Source organism: Fukomys damarensis, unplaced genomic scaffold (assembly GCF_012274545.1).
Source record: "Fukomys damarensis isolate Sample0158 unplaced genomic scaffold, DMR_v1.0_HiC HiC_scaffold_32, whole genome shotgun sequence".
Taxonomy (NCBI): domain Eukaryota; kingdom Metazoa; phylum Chordata; class Mammalia; order Rodentia; family Bathyergidae; genus Fukomys; species Fukomys damarensis.
The window spans coordinates 27,866,505-27,890,925 of NW_022900944.1; positions in this window are offsets into that span (position 1 = coordinate 27,866,505).

Consider the following 24,421-nt stretch of genomic DNA (forward strand, 5'->3'; position numbering starts at 1 on the left):
TCAAGTTTGGCCTGGGGATAGGGAGTCAAAAGCGGGCAGGAGACGGATCTTTGCCGAAGTGACAAATGTAGTTTCTTGGAGAAAGTCGCTGACTGCAATGTTCCAACTGGAGCCGCTTATCTGCTCCTCCAGATGTTGAAATAATGCCAGATGCTTGGAGGGGGGTTGACAAGAGGGAGAAAAGCACCTGTTAAAGAAGTCCCACCTGCTTGGGTGGAGGAAAATAAAAGTCACCCTGAGGAGATCCCTGTACCGATGCGGTGTTTATGGGTGTTGAGAGGCAAAATATAATATATTAACACGACAGTGCACAAATCTACTGTGGGCAGTTAGAATATTCACCGTTGGAAATGTAGACAATGCTGAATTCTGACTCCTGTATTCAGAGTTTAATAAATGATTATATCACTTTATTGAATATGAAATGACAGCCAAGTGACAGGCTGAGTGCCAGGCAGCAGTCAATAATAACTGGATGTATATGACTGCATTTTCTACAACGGGGGCAGATGGAGGAGTTTCCTACACTTGCTACTGAATGTGCTGTTTCAAAATCATTCACTAATTAGTAGATATCAAAATGAGGGCTAAAAATGAGTACTTATTTAAAAGCCCAAGTAACAAATCTTAAGCAAGTTGAAATTTGGGGCCTTTGCATAAAAACTCTCAAGATATTAAACTTTGTATTAGACTAAAGAACAACCCTATGATAGATTCGAGTGAAAAATGGAGAAAGAGGAAGAATAACTTACTTAAAACGCACATAGTATTGTTTTGAAATGTTGATTGTACTATACCTGACAGGTGTGGGTGTGTGTCTGTGTCTGTGTGTGTCTGTGGAAGAAAATAAAATTTTTGTGTTTTATATGTCAATATCTCCTTTTTCTTGTTGCTGCTGTTTCCCTTCTCTGATTTTCTTTAAAAGAGATTATTCAACTTCCTGGGAGGGAAACCTGTTCTGATCAGAGGGAAAAATACCAAGTTGTAAAATATAGTTTGCAAAATGAGAAAAACATTTATCCAAACATTGCAATTCCCTATGAGATTTTCTCACATTTTACACAGATGGCAGAAAGAACATTTTCACAGTATCCTTTGCAATAATCTCTCATTCATGTCTGGAAAGCACTTATTATTAAATTATTGCTGTATTCTGTTGAAATTCTTGCTAGTGCATGGGAACCATATTCCTCAAGAAAATCACTATATAACCGAATCTGAAGATGTTATGACAGCCAGATGAATGGGTCTAACTAAAAGGGGATGCACAGAAACAAAGAGGGGCATAATAGGTTGTGTAGGGTATGAGCTGGATGAGCAGAAAAATTCAGAGATTTCTATGTCTTCCTCTACAGGTTTGGTAATGTGACTCCTCTCAGTTTGCTGTCACTACGTCCAGACAAACTACAAAGGAGAGAGCATGTTTACAGTGTATATATTTACACTTTTCCTAGCACTATTAGAAGGGTTTAACAAACGCTGGTTGGACACATACATTTTTTTTTCTTTAATAAACCGTTAGGTGTTTAGGAAAAATACAATAAATTGGGCCAACTGAATATTCCCTAAATATTGAGAGAAAGAGATAGAAAAACATTTCTTGTTTATAGTCCCCTCATGAGTAAATCACAGGATATACTTGTGCACTCTCTCTATGATCTACAATCTATGCATAGAAGAGGTTATAATACATAAATTACCGAAACAAATGTACTTAAAAGTAATGTCCCCTTAAGAACATATTTATGGCAACATCGATATTCCATTGTGATTTAATAAATTAGTAAAGCACATTTCCAAGCAAATGTTTATATCATTGTACTTTTTGAATACATTTGCATATTTCTTGGCTAAAATGTATACTTCTGGTTTTATAACTTTTGAATAAATATTCAAATCCATCTCAACAATAATTATAGTTTTTAATTTTTCCTTTTTATGTTTAAAAATTATACATTACCATCTTAACCCTTTTCAAACGTATAGTCCTGTGTTAGTTAGAATTCCATCTCTCTGACCAAGTGCTGGAGAGAAACAGTTTAAGGGAGGATTTTTTATTTTGGCCCATAGTTTCTGAGGTTTCAGTCTGTGGTACTTGGCTCCATTTCATTTAGGTCAGTGGTGAGGCAGAAACCTCATTATGGGGAGAAGCGACTTGCCTTTTGTCAGCCAGGGAGCAAGACAGAAAGAACCAGCAAGGATGGTGACAGGGGACAGACATAGTCCGCAAGATTGTGCTACTGTGACTGACTTCCTTCAACTACCCCCAAAGTTTCCATTAAGTCACAACAATGCCATCAAACTATGATCTCATCAGCACATTAGTCCTCTGATGAAGTTAAAGCCAGTCCAATCCTATTACCTTCCAGAGGTCCCACAGAGACTTTTGCGGACGTCTTGGGTCTAAGTTGCAGCAAGAGCTGTAGAGTCAATGTAAGCACATTGGTATGAAACAAATCTTTGGAACCCTTTCACCTTACAAAAGTAAAACTCTATATTTATTGTTTCTAGGGGTGTGGCTGTTTTAGGTACCTTGCACAAGTAAAATCACATAAGTGCCTGACTTATTCCATCCGATATAATTTCCTCCACGTTCTCAAATGTTGTAGTACATGACGATTTTCTTCCTTTAAAAAACTAAATCATATCATCTCAGACACACACAAATCCATTATCTCTCACATTCTCTTCACTCGTGCTACGGTGGACAGATATTCAGATCTCCTCTACCTCTGGCTGTTGTAAATAAGGTTGCATTGAATTTGGAAGTGCAAATATCTCTGCAAATTCTCATTTTTAATCTTTCCTGACATATAGCCAGACGAAATATTGCTAGATCACACAGTAATTCTATTTTTAATTTTTGAAGAAACTTCCTTCTAATTCTTCACAATGGCTGCAACTTTTTGCTATCTCACCAGCAGATCATAGGGCTCCATTTTCTCTACACTCAAACCTATCCATACGTTTTTCTGCTTGTTCTTATTGTCCTTGTCTTATCCTGGGCTCCCTAAGGAATATGGCAGGTGTCTTTTGGTGATTTGGATTTCCATGGCTTGCATCACCCCGAAGACCAGGGTGCTGAGCAACTTTTCGTATGCTAGCGTACCTTTTCCCTTGTCTTCACCGAGAGGGAGCGGACAGTCGAGCTCTGTACCATGGCTCAGTCAGGTTAATTGTGTAGGAGAGCAGCGGAAATTCTTTATGCCTTCTGAAGAGTAACCCTTTATCCGATATATGCTTTGAATATATTTTCTTCCTTTATGTACAATACCATAATTTTGATATTTGCTATTATTTTTTACATTTTATGAAGAATGATTATTCTGTTTTCACCTATAAATTATAATCCAGATGTCAGTGTCTTTTAATAGCATAGCATTAGATTTAATACAAATATTCTAAGCCACGCTACTTACATTTGTATCACACATGTACACATGCTGTGTTTCTTTGCCTCTCTCTCTCTTCTCTCTCCTCTCTCCCCCCATGCTTTTCTTCCTTGTATTTTCTAACCTTATCAAAGTGATGTATGAATTTTTCATTTTTTAAGAAGTTAGATTTTTTTTTTGGTAAGACACATGATGAGAATTAAAATATATAGCAATTTAATTAAGAAAGGTAGGGTGCTACCTAATGTTCACTTGCTGCAACAGAAGTACTATGACATTTCATGAAGTTTTGAAAGCCCGCATTGTCTTTTAAAATACTTTACGTATTTACCATATTGTCTAATCTGATAATCTGAGCAAATCAATGAAGAGAACTATCAGTGCTTCTTCACAAAGCAATAGGAAGTCAAGGACTGACGTATTAGAATAGTTTATGTTAATGACAAAGATAAAATATCAAAATTAGCATTACAGAAATTCCAGGTTGTATAAAAATGCCTTAAAATTAATAATAAAACAGTAGCCAATGAACTATTTCAATTCAATAATTATTGTAATGATTAATTAATTATTCCAATCACTAACTATACATTGTCCACTTGCAATACAACATCCAGTATGCTCCACAATGCAATATTATGATTACTCTGTGGAGTTCAAATGCAGATAGAATGTGTTAAGGATCACAAAAGCAGATGAAGTGTTCAGCTTTGAATTCAGGAAGTTTACTGACAAATACTGTTGCTTTAATAGTCTCCATATCCCACTCTTCCTTTGCTTTAACTATATGATATCATAGACCAATATAATGCTGAGGCTTAGATTCTTTAAATAAGTAACCTGTGTTTTGAAATTGATGGTTTTCACCTATTGCAAATATTTATTACTTAGGAACAACTATAGTTTTTGACAGGAAAAGTGGGTTTTGTTTTCCTTAGCAACCTTGTAGGGTATCATTTGTCTTCTCTTATATGAATTTGAATGGTCAGATTTCCAGTAATTTGCCTTCTTTGTATTAGGTTGAATGGAAAAATTGTGTTTCCTGAGACCTAATTAAAACAGGTAAGAGTGTAATGTGAGTAACTAAGGTGTTCATAATGAAATGGAACTCAAAAGTGGCTAATTAGAGGGTGTGATGGCCTTTATTAAATTCCCTGGAGATTACTATAAACTGTATGATATATGGTCAAGAAAACAAAGAATCTGAAGTTCACTTTAATAGCAAAATTATTCCAAATGTAAGAGTCAACCAAACCTGGAATCTTTATTAATCATCATCACTCACAACTTGTGGAATCTGAGAATGTTGTGTTTAGTAAATTTCTCTATTTTCAAAATATTTAAATAGAAATATGTTTGTAGACAAAGGGCTCCATGTACCATTTATGACCATAGGCACTGGGGCATTCCTGACATTGGTGTGCTTTAGGCTTGCTGAGGGAGAAAGATAAGTAAATAGGTAAATAATCATAAAGTGATAAGCAGAGTAAATGTGCTTACATACCCAAATAAATTGATATTGGATGATTATGATTCTATGTCGATGAAAACATATAATAAAGAACAGGGAAGTAGCAAGAAATACACTTCCTGACTTAGCCAATTAACAATTGGCTTGCATTTGATGTGAAAGTTCTCTTACACAAAGAAACTAGTATGGTGAAAAAGGAAATCTCTCTACAATGAGCAGGACCAGTTACATTCAGGCCATAAAGTTTATTATCTGTGTCAAAGTTTAATTTAACATCCAGACAGAACAGATTAAAAATCTCCAGATTTGCCATGGGAAATTGAGACAGTAGCTATGTTGTGTCCTTTGATTTAAATTTCCTCATCTTTAAATTCAGAGGGTTGATGTAATTGAATATTTTTATCAATAAAAAGAAAACCAACTCCTCATACATGCTACAACATAGATAAACCTAATACTTTTTTCAAGTGACAATTAGACACAAAAGACAGCAGCTATAGAAAATGTCAATAATAAGCACATGTAAAGATAGAAAGTAGATTAGTATAACCTGGGGCTGGGTGTGGGAGACAGGATTGTTTGTGGAGGTGATAAATTTAGAAGAAAATTAGCAAACAGCAAATTCTGGGACTTTAGTGGATTAATTCATGGTTGGGTTGAGTGGAAACGCCCAGCTGAATTGATTCAGTGTGGTTCTGGAGAGTAAGATCCACCTGAGTATTGCTGCCAGAACAGTGTTAGAGAACGGGAGAAGAAGATTTCATGCTAATATTCCTAGAGAAGCTTGGCTGTTTTCTATCTTGAAGGAGCTTTGGCTGTTCTTGTCAGAGGAGCTTGGGTCTTCACTGTCCCCGGGGACGGCTGTTATTCTCTTAAGGGAAGCTCTGGTCTTTGCACTTGAGTATCTTCTGGCTCCAATGCAGATCCCTCAGCTTTCTGGTACAGATCCTTCATCCTTTTGGCACAGATTCTCTGTCCTCTGGCATCAGCCATTGGGCTTTCTAGGGCAGATCCATCAGTCTTTTGTCAAGGATTCCTGGTCCTCCAGATCAGAATTTACAGGAGACATTGCCATGGGCTCTAGGCCTTCAGCTGGACTCATGGCACCTTGCTATGGGATACAGGAACTCAGCTGAATTCTTCACATTTCTAGCCTTCATCTGAATTTGACTCTGTGGATGAGTATTGTAAGATGACTTTATAAATTTGTGGGTCTTGCATTAAATTTATTCTCTGACAAACCCTGATTATAACTTACATGGAGGTAAAGATAAGAACACTGGAAAGAAGTCTAAAATGTTGGTATTTAATACAATCAAGAAGTGGGTTCAGGTGTTTCTGTTTCCCTACAAGTACTGATAACTTCCTACTATTTGGTTTTCTCTACTCAGGGAGGATTCTAATTCTTTGCACCCTATACCTCACTGTACCCTTACAGATCTGTGATGGAGCCCTCAATATAAGATTATAGTGAATGATCAAATAAATGGACTAACAACACTATCGTCTACCTAGCTTTCAGAGGTACAAAAATGTGTCCCTCATATCTCTATATCTAGGATGAGTTGTGCAAGAAATCATAGCATTCTGCTATGTTTATGTCATTGTGTTAGTTACTTTTCTCTCATCGCTGAGACAAAATACCCAGCATCCAAAAGCTAAAAGGAAAGGGGTTTATTTGGCTTACAGTTAATACAGGTTTCAGTCCATAGTTGGCTGGCTTTAAGGCAGGGATGACAAACAGGCCTCACAGAGGAGAAAGACAATCATGCACACGAGGCAGTGAGGGTATCGATGGGCTTCAGTTCATGGCAGCAGAAGACAGCAAAAGCAACAAGAGAGACTTAACTGTGTCTTCCTACCCTAGAACTGAATCATGAATCAATTTCTTGAAGTCTCAAATACCATTTGTGGTTTAATTTGAATTTAACACACCCATTTCTGGTCTGGACTTTCTCTACCTTTTCTACAGTGTCCATCTTTAACTCACAAATTACTTGCCTTAAACGTATCTGTCTTTTAACTATCTTTTAAATTTGATAGGTAAAATTGCATATAAAGTACAAGATGACTGATAAATATTTATATTTGGGAATGGCCAACTTAATCTATTTAACATATTTATTACTGAACATACTTATTGACTTCGGTGACAGAAATATTGTAAATCTATGCTCGTAGCAATTTTCAAACATGCAGGATGTTGTCACTGACTATAGTCACCATGATTTGCAATATCTCTCTTAAACTTACTGTTTCTACCTAAATAATTTTTTGTGGTATTTTGTCTCACATTCCCCGATAACCTCGCTCACTGCTTTGGTAAGCACTATTTTGCTTACTTTCCGTGTATTCTGCTTTACTCTACTTGGCATGTAAATGAAACCGAGCATCTTTCTGTGAATGCCTTATCTCATTTAAAATAATATCTTCCAGGTTCATCCACGTGGTCATAAATGACAGGATTCTCTTACTTTTTAGGGCTGAAAAGTATCCCACTGCACATATGTCCATCTATGGATGGACACTTAAATCTATATCTATACGGGCAAGTGTAACCAATCCTATACAGGAACATAAGAGTACAGATATTCATTCAGTAGTGATTTCCCTTCCTCTGAATATGTATTCAGTAATAAGATTGCTGCATCGCATTGTAATTCTAATTTTTCACTTTCTGAGGAACTTCTGTGTTGTTCTTCAGAATAACTCTATCAGTTTGTATTCACACCAGCACTATACATGTGTTCCCCTTAGTCTACATCCTCCCCACCACATGTGGTTCTTTCATTTCCCATGACCTGCATAATTTAAATTAATACCACAGTTTAAATTCAAATTCATTTTTCCCTAAGTCACTGGAGCTCCCCACAACTTTCCTACAGACTGGAGCATATTCTTCAAGGCATCATGAGCCTTCACCTAAATCCTTTGCTTCTTACAGTTCTTGAGAAAGGACAATAGTCGCTCTAACATATTCCAATCCTTCTTATACCACTAAGTATGCAACTTTATTAAGAAATACACTTTTTGTAATGCATACAATTTGGCCATTTTCTCAAAACCATTAAGAGGTTGACTCATTGATTACTTACAGGACAATATCCTAAGGAGGACCTAAAAGCTGAGCCTACAGATGCCCAATGTGTAGCTAATACCAGAACAATACTTGGCCTTCTTTTTCGTATGATTCCTTCATTATCTTAAAACTTTGGATCAGCTCTGTATGTAGGCAAGATACTTAATAAATGTATGCAATGTAATGTTTGTTAGTTTAAAACTTATACCACTCCCATGATCTTCCTTCACAACCGAGGATTCCAAAGATGAGAATAACTGAAGTAATTTTCAGGATTTGCATGTTTACAACATTCAGCTGCAGAACACCTAGGAGAATCCAGTCATTTTCCTGAACTTACTGTCACCTTGGATGCCAGGAAAAGAAAAGGCTTGTAGACCACTCAGAAAGTACTCCATGGTACTAATGGAGGCTACCCTCTAAGCAGGCACCATCATATTATCTCAGAGGAACTAAATTATTTTCAAGTCATGATGTCTCTCTCAGAATCTTACCGAACTGCCTGTAGACACTAACCCACCAAAAGATGGACTCACCAAGGTTATCCAAGTTGCCAACTGTTCCATTATGCAAACCCCAAAACCTTCCCTTGTTGTCCTTTTCTACAAAGCACCAATGCTTCTGCTGGCTCCTTGAAGACAGATCTTGAACAACTTCTTCTTCCTCCTCCTCCTCCTCCTCCTCCTCCTCCTCTTCTTCCTCTTCTTCCTCTTCTTCCTCTTCTTCCTCTTCTTCCTCTTCTTCCTCTTCTTCCTCTTCTTCCTCTTCTTCCTCTTCTTCCTCTTCTTCTTCTTCTTCTTCTTCTTCTTCTTCTTCTTCTTCTTCTTCTTCTTCTTCTTCTTCTTCTTCTTCTTCTTCTTCTTCCTCTTCTTCTTTCTTCTGCTTCTTTTTTTTTTTTCCCAGCTAAGCAAAGCTCCTTTCCTACCCTTCCCATTGTGTGTCCTTCATTGGCACTGCAGGATAGGTGGTTGAGCCTGGTATATTTAGACCACTGGATCTAAAACTCTGAGGACAATATCAGAAAGGTTGTGGGTATGGATGGAGGCTGTTTTTATAAATCTAATTCTGGATCTGATCAGTCAAAATCTCTGTTTCAATATTGCAAAGTGTTAACTCTGCCATAAAATACAGGAAAAAATTAAATGTATGTTTAGTGTGATTAACAGAAAGCTACCTCAAAGATGTGTAAGTTGCAAAAATGCTTATTGCCCCTCAAATATTCATATCATCCTAACTTAACATTCTATTTTTCAATACTTTTCCAATAATTGCAACTAGAAAATATACACTGTGTAATTACTATAGACAATCTGATACTTTTGCTGGAACTGGAGCCTCTTTTCTTTTGCAGTTGATTTATAATTTAAGGAGCCACTGAAATGTTTAATAACTGGGAAGTCCTTACAAGTAACAGTAGCTGAGAAAAGTCCAGGGGATACATAGTAGGATGCTGTACCTATACATAATAAAGCAGATTATTAGGATTCCTAAAATAAGTAATCTCAAATGAATGGCCATATATTGCTACCTTCAAGAGTCAGACGGAAGACTCACTTCTATTTTAGAATACAAATCTTTTGGATTAGAAGATTTGCATTTAAATGGTCTTTCTCTCCATTGAACTTACAGGTTTCTGCATAGGATAATACGACTTTATCTTTGTGCAGCACACATATAAAAGGTCCTGATAAAATCCACCATTGTGATGAACCCAGAATTCATTGAGGGCTTTTAATCTATTCTAAGAAATTCAAATGAAACAAGGTATCCTATAGTTCCTTTTGAGAGTTTTATGTATAATTAGGATAATTAGTTATTTCTCTGCAGGCTACCTTTACAATTTTAAGAAAAGTCCCATTTATCTTCTTTGTAAGTTAAATATAAACACACATCAACCAAATTGCTCTCCATAGCAAAATAGGCAGTTGTTTCACATGTATAAAATTTCTCATCCTAATGTTGCATGCCTATTAGTCTAAAATTTGAGAAATTAACTAAATGAAGGACTAAAGTGAATATAACTTGAGATCATGGAAATGAAAAATTCTTTCATCCTCATCTGTGAGGGCTGGAGATTTTCTCTCATTATCTAATGTATGATCTCCATCTTAGGAAAGATTTATCCAATGTCTAAAAAATAAATATAGGTAGAATAACATAAAAGATGTGCAACATCAGTAGCATGTTGTAGACACCTTACCAATGCCAGTATTTTCAAGAATCCTCTAAGAATTAGTCCAATATACAATCTGTAACAAGAAGCATATGGAATAAAGTGCCTAGGTGATAGGACTGAGATAGCAAGGAAAAAGAACTTGTCATGTATATCCCATTTCCATAGCATTCACACATGTGTGTGGCATGCATATGTGTGTGAGTGCATGTGTGCTTGCTAAAGACACAAAAGCAAAGTCCATTTAATAGAAAAACTCTTCCTTTGCTTTTAGTCAAAATATGTTAAAACACTTGTTTTATACTCCCCTAGTTAAAAGTTATAATTCTGTTTTTATTCCAACATATTCCCAGAAGATGTTTTTCCCAATGGGTAGACAAGTTGCTATGAACAAACAAAACTATTGCAAATATAAACCTCTAAGTGTTGCTGGGAAAAAACCTACATCACGTAAGAAAATGGCGGGATACCTATCCTCTCAATCCTAAATATGTTTCATAGTTTCTTTGAGACAGCAATGTTTTAAAATATTACTAGTATTAACTAAGGAAATAAAGCGGTTGTTAGACCACAATTCCCAAATTCTTAACAGTGTGCTGAGCTTTGACATATGCCAGCCAGAAAGACAGAACCCGTTGTAGGACAAATCCACCAACTATGAGCTTTAACAGCATTTGGTAAAATGTCCAGTAAATATGAAAAGGCTGAGTATTTTGCAGTGAAAATTTGGAGACTGAAAGCAGAAGTTGTTTGTACTGAACTTATGTTGGTTATAGATAAGAAAGATAGGATCTCATGAAGTAGGGAAAACTTAAGAAGTATTAGCTGGGCTGATTCTGGATTGGTCAATATCATAAGCAAGAGGTGGCAGCCTGGGGTGTTAAGATGGGATATGTGTTAAGATTTTAATAATATACATTGTAAGATAAGCTGTTCATTTGACCTATAGCTTGTCAGCTAAGTAATTTTTCCTCTTCTTTCCTCCCATTCATCGTCTGGACCACTGTATTTAAATTTAGGACATTTTGGATTATTTCAAGTAAAATCTAAGTACAGAAAAGTACATAATTGTCTACAATATTTAGTATACGTTAAATAGTTCAAACCATTAAGAAATATCAAGCTACTTGAAATAAACAAGAGATAATAGACATAGATTAGAAAAAGTGTTAAGTTTAACCTTTTTCTTACACTATGCTCAAAACTAACCATGAGATAAACTACGAAAAAAACCAGGGACCTACAGGAAGAACAGGTAGAGGTACAAGTTCTCGGTGAGGGTGACATAACTCATCAAACTGGAAAAAGATGAAGCGAATGACAATGGTGAAATAACCTTACTGTACACACGGATATTTAAATACGAAGAAAGCAGCAGTCCACAAATCATACAGAAAAATGGACCGGAAACACTAATGAATCTATATTGGCTTTTATCCTAGAATGCAGTTAACATACACAATGGCAGAACAATATGGGCAGGATTTACCTACATCAGTCAATGCTTTGTGTATTTATCCTTTGACCCAGTAATCAAACTTCTAAAAACTTATACTGAAGTTACACTTCCAGTGAAACGAAAACAGAACTGTGCAAGGTTGTTCTATGCATTTTATTTGTAAATGCAGCACATCTGCTGAGCAAATTATTTTATATACCATGTATAATTTCTTTCAAAATCATAAAAATGTCCATCCATTAATATAAAGTAAGAAAGTGGGTGCAAGTATATGGAATCGTAATTGTGTCTGAGTGTATATTATGTAGGTTGTAACATTAAGCCTGTAAACACGTATATGTATATATATATTTTTAATACATGAAATCACCTAAAAATCACAATAGTTGTCATAACAATGAGCATGCCTGGTATTCAGATTTTGGCTTGTAGGAATCTCTTGCCACCAAAAGAAACCAGGATTCTGTAAAACACAGCTGATTTCAACTCCAAAATAAGGAGAGTGCAAAGTGAACTTCAGTCATTTAATTTTATCAGTATATGTTAAAAGAACCTTAAAATGGTGAGAAATTAAAAAAAAAAGAACTAAAAGCCTGTCTGAAGGTTCTTCATACAAAATGTGGATAAATTCATCATTAAAATAAACAAAGATAATTATGGATTATGACATTTAAATGTAAATATGTATATGTTATTTCATTTTGAGATTGAATAAATGATAAATGCATGAATGCGTTCTTTTAAGTAAAGAAACCAAGGAGAACAGAGATTATGCCCATCTAGTGAAATGCCAGCTTTCAAAGGCAACATGAGTGACGGAAGGGGAAATCACTTGGCTATTGTCCTAAGTTTGTTCCTTGCATATATCTTGGGGAGAGTGTTGACAACAGTAATGGTGCGTTAGCTTGGAGAGTCTACCCCAACATTTCCCTTATGTGGAAAGCAAAGCATAAGTGCACATCATGGAAAATTCTGCAAATCCTTGAGGACTCGTGGTAAACTTCACTACATGAAACGTTGTGCCTCTGAATATATGTGATACTTCATTTGTGCCATGAGCTGTCGAGGGTTATACTACTTGAATAGCATCCCTAGAAGTACTGGTCAACCACAAAACTGAGGAGCAGCTATCAAAAGCTGGTCTACATATTTCAAAAAGTCAATATTAGGACTAGTGGTGAGAGGCAACTTCAAATTAAAAAAAGTTTAAAGTACGTAGAAAACTACAAGGCAAAATGAGCTTCCAAACTACATTCTCTATTAGATGGGGAAGTGATAACAGAATTATGGAAACAGAATATTTCTGAATTACAAGTGGAAAGTTTGTGGATTATTGTGCTATGACTGAGAAAAATGTAGTAAGACTACTGCATGATCTTGACCTCGTGCAATATATATAGCTGACGTAATAGCTAATAGTTAAAATATGGAGAAAATGATACTAAAATGTCTGCTGATGAAGGAAATGGTGAGAACTACAGTAGGCATTTTACATAATTTTTCTAAATAATATTGTGATTAAATTCAGATACAGTTATTAGCAAGAAAATCATAGTTTCAAAACACAAGTCACTCAATCAAGTAACCATCATTTTCCAAAAAAATGCTGCTTTAGACCAACAATGGGGAAACTTTTAGAGACTGAGTGGCCAAACTGCAAGGCAAAACCCACCTGCTTGTTTCAAAGGGCCAACACTGCAATCAAACCTGTATCCTGAGGGTTTTCCAGTGTTCAGCTGTAGGGGACTTGGCTCTAGTGTCAACAGAGAGGGCTCTGTGTGGCCACTGTGGTGTGTGGGCCGTTAGCTTTGCCAGCACTGCTTTACGCATTTAAAACTGTTGCTATTTCATAGGCTTAAATTGATGAGTATTTTATCCTAATAAACGTTTTATCCTAAATGTTAAACCACAGTGATTTTATACAGTATAACATAATGTTAGAAAATTGGCCAAAGTTTTTATATCTTTCTCCTTTGGGACTACCTATATTTTCTATTGTTGCTGAAGTTTAGGTGACTGTACCTAGGAAAAAGAAATTGTTCTATGTAAATGCATATCAACAGAAAAAGAACTCATGCGAACTCTTCATGTATTAACATATGGATGAGAAACTCAACGTATGGACAATTATGTAAAAAATATACCTACAAGGAAAAGTAACAATGTCAATTCTTCTTTTAAATTCATTATGTTTATCGGTACATTTTAGGTACATAATATGATGACATTCATCATTAGAAATTTGTACCTTTACCTGATGTATCTTGATTCATATGATCTTCGATCCCAGTACAAAAAAAATCATAAGCCTATACATATGATTTCAAAATAAAAATATTTAGCTTAAATATGTTTAATAATCTGAGTGTTAACAATTAAAATCTCTTCCTCATTAGAAAATCACATTGTGAAGCATGAAATAGTATTAGAAACAATCTTTACAAAGTTTACTCATGATCTAACCCCATAACTCAGATCTTAACATAGGACTGGTGTTAAATTTGCAGCCATTAGGCCATGTCACCATTTTATATTGGGGTTTCAATTTAATATTTGTCACTGAGGAAAACTGATTTGCATTTTAATGAGAAAAATTACTATGCAAAATTTTGATACATTTCACCTAGAGGTTGACAGCAAAACGGAACGAAGTTAGTTCCTAAAAGATGTAAGTTAAACTTTACTAAATTGGAATTATTTTACTTTTCAAATTAGATAGACTATTAGGGATTAAGCATGCTTTGAAAATTCTCTGAGTAAACAGAACTCTGTAATGCATTGAGTTTTCTGAATATGATGGAGGATTAGTTCATTCACATAAAGAAATATCCATATTCATATTTAAATTGTGTATCATATAAATCTCTAAATATTATAAAGGAAAGGGAAGTGGGAGGGGTAGGGTAAAGGAAAGAAAGGTAAAAAAAAAATATGAGAAAAGGGAAAAAATGGAACCAAAGTCTCTGTAAATAGTGAGAGGTGGAGGTGTTGAAGGGAGGGCAGGGGAATGGGGAAAATAATAGCCTATTTAGTAACTCAATAAATACCATGTGTTACTGTGTATTGGACTCTGCAATGAAAAGAGATATTTCTGAAAACATTTGGCAGTATCCAAAGAAGGCCTAGAGTTTGGTTAATAAGGTTGTCAATATTGTATCAATCAGGACCCTTGTGGTTGAACACATTTAAAACTCAGTTCAGTGTACTAAGGAAATGGAGCGATTATGAGTTTATATCAATGGAAAAAGCATATATATCATGATGCAAGGTCCACATCTACCCCTGTACTTTTGTCTGTTGCTCTAATTTTCATACTCTGGAATTCTCTGCATTTCATTAAGGTGAAATTTAACTTTGTTATCAACTTCATCTTTTAATTTTCTGCTAAACATCCCAAGAGAAAAGACACTTGTTTTTAATCCAACATCTATATATTAAAACTACCCTTTTTTGTTACTTACATATCCTTGAAGGAATTAGTAACATTGTTCATTTTAGCCGACAAGATTCACATGATCAAAGCAGCAAGTAAAATTCAGAAAAAAAAATAATACTGTCTGGGATAAGCAAATTTATGCAATCACACCATCAACGCGTCTAATTTCAAATACGTACATTCTCTCATATCCTTCAGTCAGATTATTCTGAGTCATTGCCATTATGCCTTCATTACAAATTATTGGTAACTTGAGTCATGAAACTGTATAATGCATGTTTTTCTTTCTTCATGTTTTCTTGACATTGGTATCTATAAATCTTTCAGAAACAGAAACAAAAACAAAAATAAGTCACTCCGAGGCAAGTAAAGAAATGTTGGAGTCTGGCACGTAATACGGAAATGCTCATTGTTTTGTACACTGTATGTTCTTCCGAAGTACCTGGCCTGGAACCCGAGTTCACTCCACCACTGAGCTGAATCATTCTCATTTTTAAGACGGGACCACGCTAAGTCCATGCGATGGTTTTGATCAGACTGCCTTCTTCCCTGCATCCGCATTTGTGTGTACTCCGATTTCCCCCTGAGGGCGCTATGGTCAACAGTGGATTCATCTACGCAGAGCTGAAAACGCTCCTAGGAAGTCGCACTCCTTAGTGCTTGGTCACAGGGGGAATGAGTAGAAAAGCTGTGTTCTTTTCTTGCGTTCCCGCCTTCATTCTCTGTTTCTTGGCTGCCGTGGTTTGAGCATCCTTTTGACTGCCTTCCTGTTTCAGCCGCACAGCCCACGAATGATGAACTGAAATTAGGAGGTAAATCTAGCTTCGTCTCCTTCAGGTTACAGGTATCAGGTACTTTGGCCCAGTGGTAGGAAAGTGGCTAAGAGTTGCCCATGTTGAATATTGGGCAGCCATTAGAAAAAACGAAACTCGGTCATTTGAATCACAATATATAAAGCTGAAAGACATTCGCCCCCCGCCATTGAGTCTATTGGTACATTTTAGGTCTACAGTACAGCTACATTCATCACTGAGATCCTGTACCTTCACATGACAGGTCTTGGTTCTCATTTGTTCCCCTTGTCCCTGCCCTCCCTTCACCCCTCCTCCCTTCCCTATTTACAAATATTTTACTTCCATTTTTTCATTTTCTCATATTTTTTTCTTTTCATGAAGGACATTTATTAAGGGAAATAAAGCAGAGAGAGAAACACCCCCATGTTCTCTTTCACGTGGATTCTAAATACAAATTAATGAAAATGTAAAATAATGGAATATGTATGGGAGGAGGAGAGTAGGAGAAGTAGAAGGTGGACCAGAGGTATCATCATACATTAGAAAAAAAGAATAAGTTTTTGTGTTCTGCAACACAGTGAAGCAAATATAGTGCACAACAATGATATTACAAATTTCATGAAGACCCAGGAAAAAACAACTCTAAGGCTACAAATATAACATGATAAAGAGAAAAAAATTTCTAATTACCTGGAGTTATTCAGTGTATGATACATGTACATATTCAAATATCATTTTATACTCTACTAAGTACAATTATTACATATTAATTATAATTATATAGGACATAAAACTATTGATCTACTTGGTGTTTCCTAGTGACAGCATTTTAGGAAAACTGTCTGTTTTATTTCTTTTATCTCCTTTCTAGTGCAAACACATAGTCTTGTTTCTCTAACAGAAATAAATATTTTCCCTGGTACTGATCTGGTCCCAGGCAAGCCATTGATTGAGGGATTGACTCTGCTGTTTTTGTATAAAGGCTACCTTGATTTGAGTGTTAACCTTTTCTATCTCCTTTGCTTGTTTGTCTGCACTGTTTTTCTTTCTTTTTTTTTTTTTGAGGCTAACATTTATCTTTGATAATATTCCTCTACTACATCATTATTTTTCTCCATGTTTGCTTTTCAAACAACATCAAGTCCATGCTATCATAGTTCTTGAATTTTAGATGGAGAAGTAAAAAAAAAAAAAAAACCCGCAGAGAATACTGGGTAACTAGTCATTACTACAATGAGTATATTGTATATCTGTAATAATATTTATCACTTACAATTGATGATTTCATTAGAGAGGCATCTATGTGATTTTCACTGGTAGCTCCAGTTACTTTCTTTCTTCTTCACTTCCTCCTCAGACTCTTCTTGCTTCTCCTCCTTATTCTTCTTTTCTTTATTGAAAAATGCTTGAATTGCAAAGGGAAAGAGAATGGGATGGGACTTCAGCTTGAGAAGCAAAGCTAAGGTAGGGACATCTGTGGTGAAGAAAACCAGACTTGCCTCTGCAGTGCCATCTTTTGAAGAAACAATCAGAGGCAATACCTTGAGCAAAGTACAAGTTGCTTTTTGCCCATAGCTCTACTGGTACAGATTTACTTCAGTGGTAGATATTTTATCATGTAACCAAAGCAGAAATGTACCGGCTATACATATAAATGAATAAGTTATGATGTAGCTAGTACACAAATATGCCTAATATGAATATGTATACTATGAATTCAACAAAACTATATTTCCTAAACTATTCTGCAGGTTAAACATATGAGAAGGAAAAGGCAGAGAAGGTCACTGAAGCCTCTATAAAATCCTGGGAATATAATCACAAGGAATTAAATCTTTAGTCTTTGTTATGCTTTGGATATTGCTGGAGTATATTCCTCAAAGGTTGATGCGTTTGATGCTTGGTCTGCAATGAGGCAACGTTAAGAAATAGTGAAGTCTTTAAAAGAGAGCTTATCATGGTCAGTGAAAGCCTTGGGGAACTCCCCTGAGTCTTACAAAGTAAATTATTTCCCAAGAGACTAAGCTGGCCAAAACCAATTAAGCTTGGCCTCTAAAATCACTCTGGCCCCTTGTTCTACCTTGTGATTTCTCCTGCATGGTGTCCACCATGGCAATACCATCTTTCTGAAGCCTTCATCACAGCCAAGCAGCTCCTCTTTTTACACATAATCTGCATTGGGTGATTTGCCACAGTGATGGAGAATGGGCTAATACAATCTCCATGAATTCTTTGCTTTCTTCCTCTCATTAATCTCTTATTTCCACATCTGATAATCGAGTTGAACATATCTGAGAAAAAAATCTATGTTTGAGCGAACCAAACGCATATAGAACTAATTTCAGTAACATCATTGTTATCGTCAATCCTATAGATTTTTTTTTTCAATAAATTTTGGAAGTAGAGACTCAGAAGCACAGGCTTTTGTTTTGCTTTAAATTCAGTTTTCCCTTTTTTTTTAGGCACTTGTGCTGTAAAACCCTGTCATTGTCTTTATTGGTTAATCTCAACACCATGTCCAAGTATACTCAAGGTATATGGGGAGAGGATACGTGAATGGAAGGAATAATTGTAGGCATTATAGCAACTGTGATGGATTCATATAGACAGAGAGCAGCTCTCTCATGCTGGACACTTCATGATAGCTACCACTGATCAATGTGCTAATCGTGCTAATCATGGAATACACGAATCTGTTTTGTTTTAACATCATCCAGAATCTACAGGAAGATTTATAGTTAACAGAGAAATAATAGAAAACAGTGGTGACAGAGAGTATATACCTATGACAAGGAAGGACAAATGGGATTTATATAATGAACAAAAAGAATGTGTATTATCTGTTTATTGAATGCTCTTTACAAAAATTATATTTTGACAAATTCTACAGTCAAAAAAGAAGGAATTTTCAACACTGTGCTAATGACTTGGGCAAAAATGACCACAATACATCAACATAAAAATCCTGAAAATACAGTAAGTCTGTAATGGGAACTTTTCCTGTCCTTGGGAGAATAAAATGATTCATTTAAATGCTTGTGAAAGCCAAGATGTGAGAAGTAAAATATCAGAGGTTGTTAGCAGTAATGATTTTTAAACCAGGATCATTAACCAGGTTCTTGAAAGAACTGGGGATAAATGCTGTTGAAATAGTACACAAGTTTAGAAGGATGGTTAGAGTGAAAAGAGAATAAAAGCAAAAGAGAGATATTGACTGCTGATTGAAGAGTTCAACCTCAGAAATATTGACTTGCAACTTTTAAGTAGACGAACTCTTCTGGGAAGACACACAGAAAGTGCCATTGACCGAGATCCAAATTCTCAGCACATTCTTTTAGAGAAGTGGAACTGAACTCTGAGCTCATATTAAATTCACAGGAGCTTCTAGGGAGTTCAGATTAGCACAACGGGGGGTAAAGCAAGATCAGATTGTGGCCTTTTAATGCTCTCTGTATTCCGCGCTTCAGAAGTCAGTGGGAAGTCTCAGTGTGGAGAAACTCAATAGGAGCAATGAAAGAGGAGTGCGCATCTGTATCTTTTTTGCGCTGAGTGGCAGACTAAACCCCCATATAATGAATGAGCTAATTTATCATTTGGAGCTCATTATTAAAAACCCATTGTGGTAGGCACATTATGAACAGTGTATTGTGTGTAACTTTCTGATAACACCCCAAAGAGCTCAGGTTTTAAAACGTGCTTGATAAAAAGAACTCAGATATCAATCCCAATGGCACATTTTCTACTTTGGAAATGTGATGCAACTTTTACCACCTCTGACCTCCGTGCCCGAACTTCATCCAGTAAGAATACTATTTTATGCAATAAACACAAGTATCACTTGTAGCAGCATACTTACAATGCCTACACTGATATTTGACGTGAAAATCTAACTCTATAATTTCTAGGTTCTTTCTTGTTTTGATTCATTTCAATATTTCTAATAATGCAAAAACTAAAATGTGACAACTTTTAGCAGAAAAAATACAATAAATGTAAACTTGTCCTATGTATTATTTGGCTAATTCACTTATTTAAGACTAAGTAATCCAATACTGACTGGATTGTAAAGATTTTCAATAAACTAAAATGAAGTTATCTTAGAAAGATAGTCCATCTAGCATCGCTGAAATCTATTAAGGTGTCCGTGAGATTGTGGATGTTTTAGGGAAAAATCTCAAGTTCCAAACAATTTTTCATTGGTAAATATCCAATCTCTTTATTTTAATGTTTGCGAACCTATAATCTAATGAATATCCATTTTCCCATGCTGACTAGAAATTCTTGCATTGGTGGAGGTGAGCGATGATACTGTCTTAACCCAGCTTATTTAAAAATCAAGACTAGCGAAAATACTGGCAGTGACTGGATTGGAAAGGGTCAAAATCAGCAAAATTACAAAGTTGAAAAGGAAACTGACTTAAGGAAAGGGGAGAAACCCTGAGTTTGTATTCTAGTTATTTCATTACAGATAGCTTGAAGGATGCATGATCATTCAGTGTTGGGTTTGTATGGCTTGCACAATATTATCTGAAAGGGTTCCAAGTAAAAGTGCATCTCAGAGTGATCAGAGTGATAACTGAAAGACAAAAATGAGTACAATTTTTCCTATGTGGTCCTATTCCATCTGCTACTATTATAAGGTTTATTCTGTATTTATTTAAAACTGAAATTACAAGTTATGTCATATGCCTTCAGTAGCAATTCATGAAAATCCTTATAATTAGGTATAAAAGCAACAGAAGCATTTCTACTTGTGAAGAACTTGACACATGAGAACTGGAATTGCGTTCACCCACCTTGGAGAGCTCAGAAAGAATATTACTTACGGATTCTAAGAGGTTGTAAGGGTCAGGCTTCTAACCTCAGAAATATGTCCAGGATGCACCTCTTTCAAAAGAAGGCAAAACCACTGTACTATAAAATTTAGAGATAGGAAGATCCTGAAAATAATTCCTAGAATTTAATAATTGCCTAAAATTTAGTGCACTGATGAAAAGTACTATACTTGGCTTCACTCCAACGTTTATTTTTTTTCAGTAACCAAAATCTCCTGGGCCTAAATTTTACAGATCCAAACTTTACAGTGCTTCTTTTCTGGCCACCAGCATTTTTTTTTTCAAATTATTCAGCTTTTCATTTTTTCCATTTCTGATGGTAAATACAAACAAAAGACTTCATTAGTTACCATGCCACAGCCTCCACACTAGACTGCCTTGACTCTTCCTCCACCAAATTAGCTAGTATGCCACTCTTCATCTTAGTCTCCTGCAAAGTCTCCGACACGAGCAAAACGTAGACAGGTTTTTGGCAGAATATAACACACATAGTGTTGAGTCTAAATGCCAATGTAACCCGTTTCCAAATGAAATCTTCTGCGCCTGGTTTTCACTGTCCACATTTTTATCTGTACTCTGGTTTTCTCAGTTCCCAATAGAGTCGCCCATGAATTTTAGCTTAGAGACGAGACTTGTTTAGCTAGCCTCTCCATTCCTTTCCAAACTCCTCCTATGAACCCATGAAAAGGTTTCTAAACCACATTGTCAGATATAATTACAATCAAACCTCCCACTTCTCGCAAAGTGTGTTTTAGACACTATTTTGTTGCTAGACATAACAACCAGTGCCTACAACTTAAAGTAAGAGAAGTTTAATTGTGTTCATGATTTTTAATGATTTCAGTGTATGGCTGACTGGCTCAGAAACAAAAACCTCATGGTAGAAGAGACAGCCCTGGAGGACTGCTGCATGGTAGCCTTGAAGCAGAAAAAGGTAACAGGGCAGGAAAGGAGACACACCCTTGAGGTCATGTGCCCAGGTATCTCCCTGGGGACAGATCCCACCTCCTAACAGCAAATCTGCTGTAGTACTGCAATGATCCAATAACATTTCAAAACCTTCACCACTGAACATATAAGACTGGTAGTGGACACCTAGATCTAAAGTAGATCAAACTATAATTAAATAATTTTGGAGGCTCAGCACAGATAAGTCTAAGAGTTAAAATACTCCCTTGTTTTATGAAATTTATCTTCAGGAGCAGAAGCAGATTGATACAGAACACATTGTTTCTGGTACAGGAAGGAAGAAATAAATTATGTTGAAATAATTTAGATGTTCTTAACAAGGTCTTCCCTCAGTAAAACTTTTTAACCACATTTTAAACTGACGGAGAGTTCTCTTAGCCATATTGATTCAAGGAAATGTCTAACTCCAGCCATATTCAACCTTCCATTCGGGAGAATGAAATTGCCTCACTTTAGACTGGGCTAGACATCCTGTCCCACCTGAGGGGTGGGAACTTTGGTTCAAAGAAACCCAAGCAAAGTTTTAAGAGAAAATGCTGAGTAAATGACTGAGAGTTAAGGTTTGTTCTATAGAACCTATAAATTCTGTAGTCACGGATAGAAAATTAATATTGTAAACCTATCAATTCTTCCCAAATTGTTATTTAAATGTGATGAAATACCAACAAAAAATTCCTGTAGTTATTTTGCTGATATTGATTCTAAATTTTATATGGAGAGGCAAATAGCAGAATATTCAAGTAATCAAAAGAAAAGAATAAAGTTAGAGAAGTGACATTACCAGATTTTAAGAATCATAAAGATGTGGTAATAAAGATAATATAATGTTGACAAAAGAGTAGATAAACAATGAAATATAATAGAACCCAGAAGCAGGTCAACTAATCTTTCAAAAGAAAAAAAAAAGTGACACAATTGTGAAAAAAGAGTTTATTTAAAAAGGAGTGCTAAACATCTAGATATCCACATTAAAAAAAAGATTCTAGTCTCAAGAGTATACACCTTTCTCAAAAAAATGAAATAAATTCAGCCCAATTACCCATCAGCTGGATAAAATGTGATTTTTCTATAAATGGAGTATACTACTCAGCCATAAAAAGTAAGAAACTAGAGATATTTATAGCTAAGTGGATGCTCAATGAGGCCATACTCTTAAGAAAAATAAATAGGACACGTGTAAATTCTGAATAGACTCTCTGGTGTGAAAAACTAAAAGTGTAAATAGCAATCAAATTGTACAATTGATAATGTGAAACAGGAGGAAAAGGGCTGGAGGAGTAGGGGAAGTGGGAAAAGTAGGGGAAAGGAAAGAAGGGAAAATAAAAAAAATATGAGAAAAGGAAAAAATGGAAACAAAGTCTTTGTAAATAGGGAAGGGTGGAAGGGGTGAAGGGCAGGCAGGGGTATGGGGGAAAACTAAGAACCAAGACACATCATGCAAAGGTACAAGATCCCACTGCTGAATGTAACTATTCTGTATACCTAAAAAGTACCAATAAACTCAATGAAAACATACATGAATTGAAAATATGTCATAAGCCAAAATGTGAAGTTCAAAACAGTAAAACATCTATAACATAGGAAAAATTCTAGTTATCATTTGATTTGGCAATACTTTTCTAATAAAAACACTAAAGAATGGAAGAATTAACAAATACAGTTACTTAAAATTACAAGTTTGCTTTCTTGAAAGATACTATGAAGAGAGCTGCAAGACAAGCCAAAGGTTGAGAGAATATGTACTATTTTTTTAAAAAATCCTGATGATGCTGTGTGATCAAATTACTTGCTGAATTCTTAAAGCTCAAAAATAAGAAACAATTCCAATTAAAAACATCATAAATCTGAAAGGCCACTTCACCAAAAAAGATGCACAATGGTCCATAAACATAAAACGATATTCTGACTGTATTCATCAGAATAATACAAATTAAAATAGAATTTGTTACCACTACATAATGCCAATGTGGAAGTGGAACCATCGGAACTCAGTTATTGTTGGTGCAAGAAGATAGTGCAAATCCTTTGGAGAAAATCTAGGAGAAGCGTACAAAGCAGAACACAGTCTTCCTAGGCAAACCAGCCATTATACTCCTCGGTATTTACCCAAAGGAGGTAAAAATTCATGTCCACACAAACATAAAATCAAGACTTAGAGCAGTTTTATTTATAATTACCAAAACTCACAAGCAACTAAGACATGCTTTTGTATATAAATGATTAAGAAAACTCAGGATATCCAGAAAGTGATATATTATTTTGCTTCAAGAAGTAAGTTACCAAGGTAGGTAAATATATTGAGTGAAAATAATGCACACCCATAAGTGAAAGATTCTCATCTTGACAGAATATATACTAAATTGCATGTCATTTTTAAAGAAAAGACAAATCTGTAAAGAAACTAAAAAGATCAGTGGTTACCAGGAGTTAGGGAAGAGGGAGAGGTAAATGGACGCAGTCCAGAGTCTCTTTAGGATAGGAATATGCCTTATAAGATAGCACAATGGTGGATGCATGTTATTATACTTTGTTCGAACTCACAGAATTTAGGATGCCAAAAATGAATTGTACTATACATTGGAGAATTTGGTTTATAGTGATTTATCAATATAGATTCATTAAGTTTTAACAAATCTACTGCTCTGGTGGGGAATGTTGATAGTGAGAGAAAGCTAAATATATTTCGGTTAGAGGTTATGCGAGAAATATTTCTATTGTCTTGTAAATCTATACCAGGAGGGAGGGAGGGAGTGTGAGAGAGAGAGAGAGAGAGAGAGAGAGAGAGAGAGAGAGAGAGAGAGAGAGAGAAGAGA